This window comes from Hyaena hyaena, unplaced genomic scaffold (genome assembly GCF_003009895.1).
Source record: "Hyaena hyaena isolate Hyena2069 unplaced genomic scaffold, ASM300989v1 scaffold_74, whole genome shotgun sequence".
NCBI classification, from domain to species: domain Eukaryota; kingdom Metazoa; phylum Chordata; class Mammalia; order Carnivora; family Hyaenidae; genus Hyaena; species Hyaena hyaena.
The window spans coordinates 3,024,089-3,042,068 of record NW_024080706.1 but is presented as its reverse complement, the minus strand read 5'-3'; the positions used below and the strand labels follow the sequence as shown (position 1 = coordinate 3,042,068).

Below are 17,980 nucleotides of genomic sequence, written 5' to 3'. Positions count from 1 at the left end.
TTTCCTTATTTTTGGAACCCTTAAAAAAAGCAAAAAACAAAACAAAAAAAACAAACAAGCAGCCAAGAGACAGATCCTAAAGGGGTAGAAGGGGAAATTGCGATCACGGCATCTCGAAAGGCCTGTACAATCCTGCTTCCTCATTTTAATCCTTTCTTTGGGTGGGTGGAGGGGGTAAGGATCTTTTTTTAAATGTGTATTTTTGTCAGAGTGGGCCTAGCGTGAGGTTCAGAGCTGCAGAGGGGGCGCTGACGAATGCTGCTTCGGCGGGCGGGCTGGCGGGAGGCAGCTCCGGGTCCGGTCCACGCCGGCCGCCAGGCGGGCTCGGAGCTACAAGGGCGCGGCTGCGGGCGGGCCCCGGGGAGGGGCTTCGCGGAGGCGCCGGGGCCGGAGGCTAGCGGGGCCGCCCGGGCTCGGCGCGCAGCGCGGCCCGGCGGGCGGTGGCGCTGCGGAGGCGGCGGCCGAGGCCGGCGGGCGCGGAGGAGGGGCCGGAGACTGGGGCGGCCAGCGGCAGCTGCCTCCGTGACGACTGCCGGCAGCGCGGCTGCCTGAGGAGACCGAGCCGCGGGCCCCGGCGTCGCCGCCTCTCCGGGCTGTTTCCTTCTCCTCCTCTTGCGGCCGGGGCGTCAGGAATGGGCCCCAGCCGCCGCGGGCCCCGCACCCTGCGCCGCCCGTAGGCCCCAGCAGTCGGAGGCCGGCCGGCCGGCCTCTCGCCACCCCTCGCCCCAGCCCTGCCGTCCCCACCCCAAATCCCCGGGAAGGAAGATGTGGGAGACGGGCCCGGCGCTCAGCAGCCAGAGCAGCAGTAGCAGCAGCAGCAGCGGTCGGGGGAGGGTGTTTCGCCGTTTCCTCTCAGCCGCCAGGACAAGATGGCAGCGGCCGCGGAGAGGGGCTGAGCCCGGGCTGGGTGGTGCCGCCTGCTGAAGCGCCTGGCTCCCTGTCCCCGGCACGGCCCCGCACCCCACCCCGGACATGCTCAGGGCTGCGGCCGCCCGAAGAGGGGAGAGCGCAGGCCTCTAGGAAGGTAAGGGAATAGGGCGAGGGGCGCCTCCACCCCAGGGTGGGGGGACTAGCTTCTCTCGTGGGCCCTCCGGGCCCGTCAGCTGGACCCCGATCGGGCCCTGCACCGCTGGAGCGGCCCGCACCCGTCGCGTGTCCTGCATCCCCTGCGCCCCGGTGCTCCCCGTTTCCGCCCCGGCCCCCGCCGAGCGGCGAGCCCCGGGGCTGCCTCGGGCCGGAGGCCGCCGGACGCCGCCGGACGCGGGGGCCGCGCGTGCTTGGTGCGCGCGGTGGCGCAGCCTCCGGGAAGCGGCGCTGGGGCCGGGCTGGGCGGCCCCGGCCTTTCCTCTGCCAGGGTTGCGCAACGGCTCTTCCCAGCAACCGAAGTTTTGTTTAGTCCCCCAGGGGGCCTCTCTCCCCACCGCAACCCTAGGCCGTAACTACGGAGACCTCTTGTCTTTCATTAAGGGGAACAAACACAAACACGCGCGCGCACGCACGCAACTTGAGCGCCCCAGCCGATGGCCGCGTCCCTGGCTTTGTGGCCCAGTCACCAGCGTCGCCGAGCGGCCGGTTAGGAGGGTGTCAACTCTGGAGACGTGAGTGCGTGTGATTGTTGGGGAGGAGAAATGTGACCCGCCGCTCCGCGTCCCCTGCCGCGGCCTGAGGAAGGCGTGGCGGCCGCGCGGCTGGGCTGTTGCCGGCTTCTCTCGTTACGGTGGCGGCGGCCGCCCGCTTCCCTTCGCGGAGAACTCGCGGAAAGACTTCGGATGGGAATGTCTGTTTTCCTGTCGGAAGAGAGACGGCTGTTTTAAAATGGTATGTGGCTCTCCGCGAAGCCTGTTTCCCAATCTTATCTCGGCCCGAGGGATTGCGCGAAAGGGTGTGTGCATAAATTACCTTGGACCTGTTACAGAGGAGTCATAACATGTTCAGTCCTTGAACTGTGTTTTCACAACCTCTTGCTGCCCTGTTAGAATTTATTTTTCCACCTGTCAGGTCGCTGCTTCTAATTATAAGGAGCTTCTGTTAGCAACAGTGAAGTTTTCCAGATTATCGGTCCAGTTTACAGGGAAAGCTCAGGGTTGGTTCTGTTGTCGACTTTGTTAGATGGCTCCCTGGTACTGGGCTGGGAAAGTTAGCTGGTAAACCAGTCTGGGTTTGTGCTTTTGTGTACCTTCTAGTAGTTTGGAGATCGGTCTATTCTCTCCCCGCCCCCCCTCCCCCCCATCTTAGGTATTTGCTTGGAATTACTTATGTGGCGTGGCGTGGAATTAATTTATGTTCACACCATTTCAGTTTATTTCAGTTTTAATTTCTTGGTGCCTTAAAATTTTAAGAGGTACCCCTTTTGATAAAATTTTTGATGAAAACTTTTGAGCAGGATCGGTGCTTTGTTACCCAGCTAAAACATTTGAATCCTACTTTCTCATTTAAGTTTTCAGGAGCTGGGCAAGCCTCACCATATGTTTGATAAGTCTAGATTCTGCTTATGTTTGCAAGTGCAGTGCTAATTTTATACAGTCAGCCATGATAAGGTTTTGATAGGTCATGATTAAACTTAGTATTTAAGTAAACAAAATAAGACCGAGCTTTAAAAAATAGTTTTTATAGTTTTATTGGTTACATGCCACTTAACAGTAATTGAAATGTAACCAACCAAATAAAGTCCTTTGTTAGATAAGATTTTCTTGGTTATGTTTATGGGCCCATTCATAAAGCATAGACAACTCTTATTTACAAAATATAATGCTCAACCTGTTTGAGGTTTATTTTTCTTTTCTTTTTGAAACTACTTGTTTTTAATTTGTGTTAAGGTAGAGGTGTGCTGAAATATTTGAGACTTTGGACATTTTATTGTGAAATAAATTTTTTTGTACTTATCGTAAAATTAAATAACAATTTAATTTGTACCTGAATTTTTTTTCCTGCTCTAGGGAATGTATTTTCTTAAAATTTTGTGGAGAGCTTAGATTAAAGCTTTGTTTTAAAGAGGTAAGATGAGCTTGAAATCTAGAACAGAACCAGTCATTAAATGTTTCAAATTTATATTTGGACATTGCTGACTACAGTAGCTAAACACATATTAGGCAAGCAGATCATAACATGGTGAGCCAGTCTTAGTTTATTGTCATAATACCTTTCCCATTGAACCAGTCATTATCTTGCTTCTAAACCAGTCATTGGCTTCTGGGCATGGAGTTTTAAAGTCACATAAAAGTGGATGGTTTTTATGAGATAATTCTTCTTGTAAACATGCTTGAAAAGAAGCTTCAGATCATACTATTTTAATTTTTTGGATGTCCTGTCATGGAGTACCATAAAATAAGGTGCAAATTACAGAGGTAGGCTGTTGTAGCTAGTATGGCAGGGCACATAAGTATTTGTTTATGGCAAAATTTTGAAAGCCTTTTTTTACCCTTGCAATTTAAAATAGCAACAGCTGTCAATTGAGCTTTTTGATTGAGCGTTTTGTTTTAAATATTTGGCAAATGAACACTGAAGGTATTTTCAGAATGCTGAAAAACTGTTTCCCATCCATTGAATGGAATACTGGGTTGCATGTTATTTTCCATTTGAGTGTTAGAATGACTTATTTTGGTTACTTTCGAAGTCAGTTTTCTGTGTTGTTCTCTGCAGCAGTTCACTGAAGGTGGTCATATGGTACGTTCGAATTGTGTCGTTGGTAGTTAATTAAAAGGCATGAATAATGTAGTTTCCATTGCGTTCCATTTATGCTTGAGTTTAGAGATAAAGATATCATGGCAATATTTAGATTTAAGTGCGTTCTAAGGAACTTTGAAGTTTTCGGTATTTAAAGTATCTTTCCAGAGTTATTCTTGTCTCTCAACTGTTAGAGGACAGAAAATAACTTGCTATATGATTATATTGTTGCTGCCAAAAGAAACGTTCATATAAAATTTCTGGGTTTGCCACTGTCCTAATTTTCTAACGTCTGAAGTTGAGACTTCCAGTGTGGTATGTTTAACCTGGAAGTTACTTGTGACACAAACTACTAGAATTTTGTTAACATGGAGGAATCTATCAGTATATTTTATTACTTTTTAAAGATGTCCCCATCCCCCCACAACTTGCTGAAAGCATTGTTACAGTAATCCTTTCTATATGATACAAATATAAGTCTAAAGGAATTCTTTTAAATGTCCTTTCTAGTTTAGGATCCAGCCGCTTAAAAAATAACTTGACTAGTATCTTTGAGCACTTAACAGAAGTTGAATAGTGATACATATTTGGGTTGAAGTTTTGAATCAGTGTCGATTTTCAGGGTAGCCAGAGTACCTGCTGACCTAAGGAAATACAGCCTCGTTCTTTTGGTTGAATTAAGAGTGATTTGGGGAAGAAAGAAAACAAAGTGATTTAGGGAGAAACAATATTAGTAAGCTGCTTCTGTAGCTTTGTCACAGTTGTTCTTTTGGATCTTAATCACTGTTAGGACGAAGCTAGAGTAGATATTTGGAAGGTATATGTTACACATTTTACCTAAATGTTTGTCATATCAGACCTTGACCTATTTGGCAGATCAGGCTGCTCTCCTCTGTTGATACTTGGGCCATATGTCCCTACACAAAAGGCAATATATTGCCTGGATTCTGAGGCATACACTGTTATGCTGGGCACCTGGAGGTTCTTAGGACTTAGATTTGTGTGGAAATAAAAAAAAAAAAAAACACGAGTATTGGAAATACTGTATTTTTAGGGTGGTATTTGTGGTTTGACGATAGTTAAGTCAGTAAACTGATTTATCTTTTGTATTTTGTAGTGAATGCCAACTCTGTACTTTAGAAAGCTATCTTTTTTCCAACAGAAAATCTTTGAACTGAAGCAAGCCAAGGACACTATGTCTTACCTACAACGTATTTTGTCACTTTGACCCAAACAATATCTTCAATTTTATTTTTTGCCATAAAAAATTTTTTAATGTTTTATTTATTTCTGAGAGACCGAGAGAGAATGAGCAGAGGAAGGTCAGAGAGAGAGGGAGACACAGAATCTGAAGCAGGTTCCAAGCTCTGAGCTGTCAGCACAGAACCCTTCGCGGGGCTTGAACCCACGAACCGTGAGACCGTGACCTGAGCCGAAGTTGGATGCCCAACCAGCTGAGCCACCCAGGCGCCCCAATATCTTCAGTTTTCTAAGAATTTTTCCTTGCTGGGGATGACTGAATGGGAGGGAAGGTGGTGGGCAGGTAAGTTAGGGGAAGCTGGGCCCTAGTTGGAGGAAGAAGTTCATTTAATTGAATTTGTGAAACTTAGAAATCTGTTTTGACTTAAATGTTCGAGTTGCTGAGCCAGAGTTCACATAGTTATGAAATCAGTGAAATATGTGGTAGTTTGGGGGAAAGATTAGGAATACACAGTGGCACCTGTTAAAAGTGGATTTATGAAATAATACCTGTTTATCATCCTTGACCGTCCCCTGCCCTTGCCTCCCTTCCTTTTTATGTCTTGTTTTTTCAGTCCAAGAGACTTTGCTTTTGTAGCATTTAAGGAAGACAGACTTTGTGTAGTTACAAAAATCTTACGTTATATGCCTAATTTGAAATCAGAAGTATGAAGAGCATAGAACATATTAATTGCTATTAAAATGAATGTAATTTGTAGGAATAATTTTTTTTTAGTTTTTAGAGATACTTGAAAATAAAACTATTTTAAAGAGATACGTAAATAAAACCAAGGTGCATATAATAAATGCAGGGAGGTTTTTCAAGCTGAATTAAAACCTGATTTCTCTGCAGTCTGTGACTCTGTCCATTTTTACTTCTGAGATTAACATCTCTTCTTTTAAAGATTAGATTTCCAGATGTACTTTTCATTGTTTTTGTTGCATTCTCTTTTTTTCCCCTTAAAAAGATCATAGCTAAAAGAAATGTAGATTTAGAGAAAAATAAAAAAGTGAAATATAGTAGTTTGTACCTTTCAGCTATACTTTAGGTAAGGTTCAGAATTGTGAAAGGCCAGCCAGTTCTTGGTCACATTGAAAATAAAGGATTGCCAGAGGTGGTCAGGTAATTATTTTTTTAAAATTTTACATAACTGTTAATGCTGGAGCATCTTTAAAAAACATTTTTTTTAAATGTTTATTTATTTTTGAGAGAGAGAGCGTGAACAGGGGAGGAGCAGAGAGAGGGTGAGACACAGAACTGGAAGTGGGCTCCAGGCTCCATGCTGTCAGCACAGAGCCAGTGCAGGGCTCCAACTCATGAACTGTGAGATCATGACCTGAGCTGAAGTCGGAGGCCTAACCGACTGAGCCACCCAGGCGCCCCTGGAGCATCTCTTTTAATTGGAAAAAAATTGTTTAGATTTGATAGATATGGCAATAATTAGATGAACAGAATGAGTCATCCTCTGCCCCCTTTAGAATTGTGTAGTCATTATAAATTATATTTGATTGCATATGGCTTACCGAAAACGTTGCCTTTAAAATTTGATAGAAACTATAAAACTTGGCTGCATATGACTAGCCAGTTGTTATTTACCATGGTTTGACTTACGATTTCTTGCCTTTCCATGGTGTAAAAGCTATACCCATTTGGTACTTGGAATTTTGAATTTTGAGCTTTTCCCAAGCTAGCATTGTGGAGTCATACTCTTCCTACGATGGGCAGAGGCTACCTCAGCTCCCAGACAGCCTCATGATCATGAGGGTCAACAGTGATATACGTAAAACCATTCTGTACCCCCACAAAAAATTCTGTTTTTCACTTTCACTATTCAGTACATTACTTGAGATATTCAACACTTTATTATAAAATAGACTTCGTGTTAGATGATTTTGCCCAACTGTAAGCTAATGTGTTTGAGCGTATTTAAGATGGGCTAGGCTAAGCTATGATGTTTGGTAGGTTAGGTGAAGTAAATGCATTTTCTACTTGGTATTTTCAACTTATGATAGGTTTATCGGGATGTGATCCCATTGTAAATTGAAGACCTGTATTCCGTTTTAGAAATTAAAATAAGCATATGACTTATTAAAAATGTTTATGTTAATGTCCAGTTCTTTAGCTTCCCTCTGTCTTGCTGTGTATTCATAAATTAAATGCAATCTCTTAACATTTTAAAAATATGAAATAGTAGGGGCGCCTGGGTGGCTTAGTCGGTTAAGCGTCCGACTTTCGCTTAGGTCATGATCTCTCGGTTCGTGGGTTTTTGCCCCGCGTCGGGCTCTGTGCTGACTGCCAGCTCGGAGCCTGGAGCCTGTTTCAGTCTGTGACTCCCTCTCTCTCTGACCCTCCCCTGCTCACGCTGTTTCTCTCTCTCCTAGAAATAAATAATAAAAAAAACATTAAAAAAAAAATTTAAAAATATGAAATAGTAAACTTAGAAACATTTGCAGAAAAAAGTTGCTTAGAAAATGTTTCATACCCTGTAAAGCAGTTATTTATTAAAGGGCCTAAAGATATCATTTGCATGTATTTTAACTGTGTGCTGTTTAATAATACAAGACTTTTGTAGGTTTGGTAAACTATACGACTTTAGATATATAATGTACATTCTTAAATAGTTAATAAGTTAGATAGAGTGATAACATATTGAAAATTGAGCCCGACTTTCTAGAGACATTTCTTCTAAGGTATGATTTAAATTAATACTTTGGAGGGCTTTAAATATGTAATTTGTGATGACTTATATTGAGATTAAGTAGGGTGAAATGAAAATCATAATGAAAATTGTTACGTGCTATATAGTTTATAGCTATGATATTATACTTCACTACATTCTCAAAACCATGTTTTGGGCCAATTTGTAATCAGTTTCAGTGGAGACAATATAAGTATCTCTGCAGTATATTAATTATAGTTTTGTGTTTTAAGTTAGATAAGAATAGTATTGGTTTCAAAAATATTAGGCTTTTATTCTGGTTATTATGCTTAAAATATTTTTTTTTGTAGCTGGATCACAGACATCACAAATAAATGAAATTTTATTATGTTAGATAAAACAATGATAAAATATGTGAATGAAAACTATTTTATCTGTTACATATTTGAGTGTCTACAAAGTGCAGGATATTGTGCTGTGAATGAAGACAGTAAGACATGGTGCCTGCTTTGAGCAAGTAATAAGTGAAATTAGCCTTGTACTATACATTTTCTTTTATATTTGTGCATGTGTTTGTGAGCTGGAAAACACTGCCTGCAAAATATAATGATACACATATAGCATGTTCAGGTTTTTTTAAGACTGTTTATGTAATAAAAGCCAAAAAAATCCTTTAAAAATATGAAAAAGATTCTATGAATTTAATTTTTGTTATAAGCTTTCCATCAAGTCTAACAAGTTTAATAGTTTCATGGTTTTATAGAAACAGGTTGTACATTAATTTAAATCAAGTGGAAGTTCCTATTTCTTAGATGTGGTTAATAATCCAGTTCTCTCTTTATTTTTTTAAATATTTTTATTTATTTCTAGGAGAGAGAGAGACAGCGTGAGCAGGGGAGGGTCAGAGAGAGAGGGAGACACAGACTCTGAAATAGGCTCCAGGCTCCGAGCTTGCAGTCAGCACAGAGCCTGACGCGGGGCTCGAACCCACAAACCGCGAGATCATGACCCAAGCGAAAGTTGGACGCTTAACCGACTAAGCCACCCAGGCGCCCCAATAATCCAGTTCTCTTATTCTCATGGTTTTTCCTTTTGGACATATACAGTTCTTGCATTGCTTGAAAAAATTCTAATAGGTCTGCCTTTGCTAACTGTATTATTACCTTCCAAATTTGAATGCAGAGCTCTCCAAACCTCATTCCTATGCCAATTGGAAAGAAAATAGAAGGTGAAAACCAGGGTATAGATAGAATTCCATTTTATGGTATTGAATATTGAAATTGTATGCTGTAGCTTATTTGAAACCACTATACAGAAGGGGTATTACTTGTGTGCTTAATTTATGTAAATCAAAAGTGTGTTTAACTTGGGGTCCTTGAAGCCAAGTCATGCAAAAAGGACAAGTATTATATTACATTGTCCTGTTATAATTGTATGTGATATATATAGTCTTAATGAAGTTTGACTGACAATTTTGTGACATTTTGATACTTTATACCTGTGAATTTAAAATTGAATTCTGTGCAGAAACTCAGGATGTTACGGACTGTAAGATAATTGGTTTGCCGATACTTTTGAGTAGAAAATAGTTGGAATGTTTGCCTTGTGAGTTGCTTTAAGCCCAGTGTGGCATTTCTGAAAGTATTTCTAGTGGCTGCTCTGTTACTTGTAAAATCTCTCTTAAGTATTTCGCATCTGAGGGTATATCTAGCTTGAAATTGTTCCTCGAAGAAAATGAAATGCTCAATTTATAATTTAGGAGGTAACCTAATACATGACATTTTGGGAAATTTTTACATTTCAAAATATGAAATAGTATCTGAACTGTTCCTTTGGGTCAGAGACCATGTCTTAAAGATTTTTATATTCCCTAAACTGCATAATAGACGTTGGCAAATCAAATATATAATTATTATAAAAGTAATCAAATACAGGTATGTGCTGTTTACCTGTATCCTTTAATCAAAGTATAGGGTGTTTACTGGACAGCTTCACAGGTTCCTGCCTAAGCACTTGTGAATGTGGCATACACACATTTTACTTCTCAAAACCCTACTCTACCCCTCCCTTTTTTTTTAAATTAAAAAAAATGTTATTTTTGAGAGAGAGAGAGAGAATGGGGGAGGGGCAGAGAGAGAGAGGGATACACAGAATCTGAAGCGGGTTCCAGGCTCCAAGCTGTCAGCACAGAGCCTGACATGGGGCTCCAACCCACAAACCTCCAGATCATCCAAGTTTACTGTCTGTTCTCTATTGTGGATTTCATCTTGAAATGTTTTTTTCAGCATCTTGAGCCTTTCCAGTAACTTCAAGCCCCCCCCCCCTTTTGGGGGGCCCTTCAGCCTTTAAAAATGTTCAGATATTTGAGATCTTTTTATGTTTATCTCAAATATCTGAACATTTTTAAAGGCTGAAGGGGGGAGGAGAGAGAAAGAGAGGGAGAAGGTGGATGGGGGAGAGGCAGAGAGAGAGAGAGAGAGAGAGAGAGAGAGAGAATCCTAAGCAGTCTCTGAGCTGTCAATGCAGAGCCTGACGTGGGTACTTAATCTCACAAACTGAGATCAAGATCTGAGCTGAAATCAAGAGTTGGATGCTCAACCGACTGAGCCACCCAGGCATCCCTCAGATATCTGAGATATAAAGCAGCAATCTTTTATTTTGCACTTTTTTTTTTAAGTTTACTTATTTCTTTTGAAAGAGAGAGAATGGGTAGGAAGTGGCATAGGGAGTGGGAGGACAGAGGATCAGAAGTGGGTTCTGCACTGACAGCAGAGAGCCTGATGAAGGGCTCGAACTCCTGAACTGCAAGATCATGACCTGAGCTAAAGTGAGATGCTTAACTGACTGAACCACCCAGGTGCCCCATAAAGCAAGCCATCTTTCAATTGTGCCTTCTCAGATCTGTGGACCTGTCTTCCCTTTTGATTTCTTCCAAACTTCATAAAAGTGTACTTTACCCTCTATTTGAAATTGTATTCACGTCTTAGCACTTGGCAGTATAGTTCTGTCCATGTCACTCTAGTGAAATTACTTCTGCTAAGCTCTCCACTAGTTTCTTTTATTCACGATCTATGTATTCCTCCAGATGATTGGATCCATAGTGTACCCTACTTAATTCTGTGCTTTCAGCTCATCTTTTGAACTAGTGAGCTCCGTATTTTCCCCCACAGCTAGTTCAGATTGAATTATCTTATTTCAAAATTTGTTTCTTTTTCTTTATTTCCTCTTTGTTATCTTCACTCATTTCTATTGCGGTTTATGTTTGAAACTTTAAATTTTAAAATATTTGTTTCTGGTGGATACATTTAAAAAATCCCAGCAAAATCTGCACATTATAAAGCAAAATTTAGTAGTATTTATCAGATTTCCTTTTTGGAAATCCATACTAAGAAAATTAGGAATGTAAAAAAGCTATTTATATGAAAATATTCATCACAACTTTACATAATATAGCGAACAAATTGAAAATAAAAGCAATTCAAGAAATTATAGTATGCACACATGGTAGAATATTATGCTGCTATTCAAAATGTCCTAGATAGAACATATCTAAGGTATCCTAGAGAGAACAAATTGGCATATCAAGTTACACATGTACTATGATTGGAAACCTATAATAAAACGTACTCTGGGATGACTAGAAAGAAGTAGGTTCTTTTTACTGAATATTTTGTAATTTGTAGTAATTGAATAATTAAAAAATGATTTTCATACAGAAATTTCACCTCTTCCAGGAGTGAATAATATGTATCTTTTCATGATTTTATGGCAAAATATGTTAAATTTCATGTATTACTCTAGTCCACCCATATTCTAGCAGTCTTATTCCAGGTAATGGTAATGGTGTAGTAGTCATTTTCCTCTTTCAACTTGCAAGGTCTCTATGAACAAATAACATTTATCTTTTTTAATGTTTATTTATTTTGAGAGAGAGCACCCACACAGGTGTGTGCGTACATGGGCTGAGGAGGGGCAGAGAGAGAAAGGGAGAGAGAGAATCCTAAGCAAACTCAGTGCTGTCAGCGCAGAAGCATGGAGCCTAACATGGGACTCCATCTCGTGACCCTGAGATCATGACCTGAGCCAAATCAAGTCGGTTGATTAACTGACTGAGCCACTCTTGACGCCCCTAAAGTTTTAACATTATTATAAAGTAACTGTTTTGGCAGATTCATCATGTATAATTGATATGTAATCAATTACTTTTATGTCTGAGATTCTATCTAGCTTCTCATGCAAAAGCCTGAAAAATGACACAAAGTCACTTTTGGCCAGTAAGAGATTTTTAGTTATTATCTGAAAATAAATTTCTTATTGTAAACTGTTAACTGTTGTGTGGCCATTTTCAGTCAAACGATTTAACAAATTTGTCTTTATTTTATCCCATGATATCAATAGCTGGCCTTAATTTTGAACTTAAAATGTGTTAGCTATCACTTACTTAGGCATCTTCAAATGGAATTAAAGTTTTGTAATCACCTTTTTATCTTTTTAATATGTTGATGGCATTTAAAAAGTCTCTTCAAGTTAGATCTGAGTGTATTTTTCTTAACAATTGTAATCTGATACATATAACTTTAGGGTATCATGCATGGCAGTGTGGCTTTTCACACTAATGTAGAAAGTTTTTTTCAGTGTTTCTGTGGGGCATGTAGTAGACAAATATTTCATGTCACCCTTGCTAATTCCATATAAATCTACAGTTTTAGTGCAAAGCTTATTATAAGCAATCTGATAATGTGTCATTTTATTTCATTTATTTTTAATTAAAATTTTTTGGTAATGTTTTTATTTATTTTTGAGAGAAAGAGAGCGAGAGAGGCAGAGAGAGAGGGAGACACAAAATCTGAAGCACGCTCTAGGCTCTGAGCTGTCAGCACAGAGCCCCATGTGGGGCTCAAACTCATGAACCACAAGATCATGGCCTGAGCCAAAGTTGGATGCTTAACCAACTGAGCCACCGCGGCACCCCAATTTTCAATTTTTTTAATTAAATTTTTTTTGAGTATGCACGTGTGTGAGCAGGGAGTTGGAGGAAGAGAGAGAGGGAGAGAGAGGATCCTAAGCAGGCTCTGCACTATCAGTAGAGCCGACGTGGGTCTTGAACCCAGGAACCATGAGATCATGACCTGAGCTGGAGTTGGAGGCGTAGCCAACTGAGCTACCCAGGCACCCGCCCCTGGCGATCCCCTCCTCCCCTGGTCAGTTTTTTTTTTAGTAATCTCTATGCTCAATGTAGGTTGAATTTACAACCCTGAGATCAAGAGTCGCATGCTTTAACAACTGAGCCAGCCACGTGCCCCAACAGTGTGTTATTTAAAAAAGTTAATGATTAGAGTTAGAGCCAAACATAAGCAATTTCTAAGAATTTAGTGTCCTTTCTTTGAGAGTACTCTTGAGAAGCTCCATGTTTTATTTCCTCCTTAGGCCTTTATGAATTTACATTGTTCTTTAGTTTCATTTCTGAGGTTCTTAGGGAGGCTTGTTAGAAATCTCTGCCTTGTCCCCTTCCTCAACATTTGTCATGAGAATGAAGAGGGCTTTATTTTTCTTAACATATTTTTATTTCTGTTCCTTCTATTGTTTCTGATTAGATACCATAGAGAGTTTCCTGAAGCACAGGATTTCCTGAAGCCATTGTGAGAGACCCCAGTTCACAAGATCTATATGACAGTTAAAATTTGAAACTTAAAAAATAGTGTCTCCAAATTACAAAGGTTTTTGAAGATACTTCACAAAATTTCTAAGAAAGGACATTTATATAAAGTGGCATATCTGGCAACTAAAATACGAGTACGAAGAGAACATAATTGTAGGAAAAAACCTAACAACTTTGAATTTAGGAGTATAGGTCATCTAAGGGCCATAGGATCTTAAAGGAATTTGGAAAGAACAAGTAGCTGACTTTTTTGTTCCAGTTTATTTTTTCAGGCCCTAAAATGTTCATAAATATTTTTCAAAACTAAAAGTACTATAATCAAGCTTATGCTGCTGTAAATATTTGTCTTTTCAGCTTTTACAAATGCAAAACTGTAATTTGTGTGGGTGGGGGGAGCAGCTACCTTTCTCACTTCATTGTTGTTTAGATTTTTAATTCTTGTTATACATTACTGAGGAGGGATTGTGATAGAACTCTTTCAGTTATGAGTACGAAATAAACGTCAAAGTTGTTTTTTTTTATTTTTTTTTAATTTTTTTTTAATGTTTTTATTTATTTCTAGGAGAGAGAGAGAGACAGTGTGAGCAGGGGAGGGTCAGAGAGAGAGGGAGTCACAGACTGAAACAGGCTCCATGCTCTGAGCTGGCTGTCAGCACAGAGCCCGACGCGGGGCTCGAACCCACGAACTGCGAGATCATGACCTAAGCAAAAGTCGGATGCTTAACCGACTAAGCCACCCAGGCGCCCCAACGTCAAAGTTGTTTATTTAGGATAGCCCGTAATTTTGAAAAGTTTTGTAGAACAGGTCCTTTGATTCTATAAATGTTCATTTAAAACTTTGAATCATCATTCTTAGAAGAATTTTATCAGCAGAAGCTTTCCTTTATAATGCTTTGGCAGCAGTGTACATTTGATCAAATTATTAATCTAAGATTCAACTTCCTCTGTTCATTTGAGTTGTTTCAGTGATACATTAGGTTAGAAGGTATTCTGGTAAGGATCATTGGACTTTTGTTTTTTTTAGTCTTTAATATTTCATACTCCTCTTTGCCTAGAAGTTAGTTACATTGTTTTTTTTTTTAATATACAAAATAAATTTTGTGGTGGTTCTTTTGGGACAGATTTCCTGTAAAATAGAAAGAGGGTGCCTGGGTGGTTCAGTCAGTTAAGCATCCGACTTCAGCTTAGGTCATGGTCTTATGGTTCATGGGTTCAAGCCTTGCTTCAGGCTCTGTGCTGACAGCTGGGAGGCTTGAGCTTGCTTGGGATTCTGTGTCTCCCTCTTTCTCTGCCCCTCCCTGGCTTATGTTATATCTGTCTCTCAAAAATGAATAAACATTAAAAAAAATAATTCATTTAGTTTTCTATTGAGTGAGTTGTTCATAACCCAAAGTTACAGAACTGTTTACTTTTTGTAGCAGTCCATCATGCCGGTATTGATAGATATTGAATGGCCAATTTAAATAAAAATTTTCGGGGTACTTGGGTGACACAGTTGGTTGAATGTCTGACTTTGGCTCAGGTAAGGATCTCATGGTTTGTGGGTTTGAACCCTGCATCAGGGTGTGCGCTGAAAGTGCGGAGGCTGCTTCTGATTCTCTCCCTCTCTTTCTGCCTCTCCCCTGCTCACACCGTCTGTCTTTAATAAAATAAAATAAAATAAAATAAACATTAAAAAAAGTAAAATAAATAAAATTTTCTTTGTACTAAAGTTTTATAAACTAGATTTGCATTGTTAGTCTTTAAGTTTTCCTCAAGAAAGAGAGTACTTCAGGTGAACTATTTATCTTCAGTCAGTTTTTCTATCAGTATTTAATTTCTGGGTTTTTATTTTATTTCTTAAAATTTAATGGTAACATTTTTTAAAAGTAAGTTTTATACCCATTGTGGGGCTTGAACTCACGACCCCAAGATCAAGTGTCCCCTGCTACCCTGACTGAACCAGCCAAGCACCCCCAGGGTTTGATTTTAGATAGCTTAAAAAAAATCTAGAGAATTATATGCTTTAGTAAGCATAGCCCTTAAGTACTCTTTTAATTAACTCTTTTCCAGCTTTTCTAAAGTAAAGATTGGGAGGTGTATTGCAGGGTGATTTCCAGCAGCTTTGAAATGTCCGACAGGTCATTTTCTGTTCCAAAAGTTGGAATGTTTTGCTAAGTCAGATGAAGCTTGTTATTTAACATGCTGATTTGTGTTATAGTCAACACATTCTCTAGATGCTTTGTTCACAATACTGCTGGAAAATACCCAAGACTTTAGTGTTTTCAAATAAATGTTTTGTAGGCACCTCAGATAGCAGGTTTATTTTGTGAAGCTTTATATGAGGGGAAGCTCATTTATGCGAACATGTTTTTTATGTGAAATGTTTTAGTGTAAGTAATTTCCTGGGCAGAATACTGGTAAAATAACCTGTTAATGAAACAGGTATTTAAAATACTGATATTTAAATGGCCAGTGAAGAGAATTAAACTCATTTACTATTCACATTGAGCACTTAATTTCTGGTGTATTTATCTATTTTTTTTCTAATTAGACATGTTATTTTGTCTTTATAAATACACTCTTTAAACAGTAATTGAGAAATGAAACCGTGTGACTAGAAACTACTTTTTATTGTCTGACTATTGCTGGTTAATGTGGTTCTATTTTCTAATTCCTATTGTAGAACCTTGTATAGACCAGTACTAGGATTCTCTGTCTTTTCAAGAATAAGAAGGCCTTTTTGTCAAATTTATTGGAGCACATAGTGAAATTCTACTTTTAGCCTCCATTGAAGAAATTACATAATGACCAAGAGCTCCAAAAACTACTGTGAATTAAGTAATACATTTAAATGAAAAGATTTCTTCTCATTGCTTATGAATACTTTTTATTTTATTTTTTTTTTAGATGTTGGCAGATGATCCCAGGGACTTATTGTGTATCTGATTCTAGATTTTAGGTGATCTGGGTCATGTCTAAAATACTCAGCAGTACATTCCCAAATGAGTAACCCCTGAAGAGCAGCCTTGTGCAAGAAAAACATTATTTTATGTCTGTCATTCATATTTTTTTTCTTCTGTTTAACTTACCACTTGAGAAAATTCAGACCTACAGAACAGTTACAATGGTAGAAAGAATTCTTATGTATCTTTCACCTGGCTTCTAAAGATACTAATATTTTATTCCATTTTTATTTACCTTTTCTCTCTCTCTATATCTGTATTTTTTTCCTGAACTCTGTGAGTTGCAGTCATGATGTCCCTTTACCCCTAATATATGTATATTTTTGTCCCTAATGTTTTTCCTAAAAGCAAAGACTCTTCAGTTTTTTTATGTTTATTTTTTGAGAGAGTGAGCGCGCGCATGCACTCACATATACATAGGGGAGGGGCAGAGAGAGAGGGAGACACAGAATCTGAAGCAGACTCCAGGCTCTGAGCTCTCAGCACAGAGCCTGACATGGGGCTTGAACTCACGAACTGTGAGATCACTGATGCTTAAATGACTGAGACATCCACGCAGCCTAACTATTCAGTTTTTATGTTTCTTTCTGTAATCTGAAAAGTTTCAGTCTTTTTGTTATTTTCTGACTTTGACATTTTGTAGAATATTGCCAGTTATTTTGTAGAATGGCCTTCAGTTTGGGTTTGGTTTTTTTTTTTTGTATTTACAGATATCGTAGTAAAATATTCCTCTTAGTACATTCATATCAGGAGGCACATGATGTTGTTAGGTCCCATTACTACTGATTTTAACACTGATCACTTAATTAAGGTGGCACCTGCTTATTTCTTTCCTTTGATTAGTATGTGTCTTATTAGAATGTATTTTGAAAATAATTGTTGAGAGCTGTGACGGGTCTTGCAGGCTAACAAATTAGCCATGGAAGCTGGCAGAAGGTAGGAGTTGGGTCAGAGATAAAGGACCTTACTCATAGCAGTAGCAGTAGTCACTGTGTCGGTATTTGCCCCACTTCCTCAACTGTATTCCCAGCAGAGTGATGTGAACAGGGCCAGCCAGGTAACTCCTGCACAAAAGCAATTGTGTTACAGGAGAGGAACCCTAGGCTTAGGAAACTTGAATCTTTCAAAAGGTGTAGGAAGCCTGCCTGACATTTGACCAAGAGAGAGTCATTATCTTTATTATACTGGACATTAAACAACCTGCCCTTTGCCCTAGAGGAAGACACTATACTATCTCTACCTTTCAGGGATGTTCAGGGATATAGCAATATGCTTTGAGAACATACTCTGGAACATTGGCAGTCAGTGACGTTGCTTGCAAGACCAGGTTAGAAACCTGAGACCTATGGTGAATTGTCTCCCAACAGTAATACTCTGTTATCTTTAAAACCTTCTCCCACTAGTTTTGCATCTTTAGATGATTCTTGTTTCAGTCAGTTATTATGATTTTTGCCAAATGGTGAATTTTCTGAATTAGTTTCCCCTCTTTCCTCACTCATTCCCCATGTTCTTCATTCTTGTCTCCTTGGGTGGGAACTTACCAAGTCAACTACCTACTTGTAGGCCTTTCTTTAAGAATCTGCGTTAAGGGGAATTGTGCTACATTACAGGGCACCTCAAGGTCATGTCTAAAATCCAACTTTTCCTCTCAGTTTTCCTGTTTTTTATTTTAGTTTTCTGTTATCACTTGGCTATCAGGTTTTTTTTTTTTTTTTTAAGTTTATTTATTTGAGAGAGACAGTGCGAGTAAGGAAGGAGTAGAGAGAGGGAAAGAGGGAATTCCAAGCAGGCTCTGTACTGCCCGTACAGAGCCT

At 39.6% G+C, this 17,980-nt stretch overlaps 1 protein-coding gene across 4 annotated transcripts in view; it reads left to right on the top strand.

Moving 5' to 3' along the window:
* Positions 1–464: 464 nt before the first annotated feature.
* HIPK3 (homeodomain interacting protein kinase 3) overlaps positions 465–17,980 on the top strand; it is an 87,914-nt gene continuing 70,398 nt past the window's right edge. For 3 of the 4 annotated variants that reach the window (XM_039233332.1, XM_039233333.1, XM_039233331.1), the window contains exon 1: positions 465–1,024. The gene's annotated coding sequence lies outside the window, so the exon portion shown is untranslated. The remainder of the gene's footprint in view (positions 1,025–17,980) is intronic. The other variant, XM_039233334.1, reaches the window with a different exon arrangement.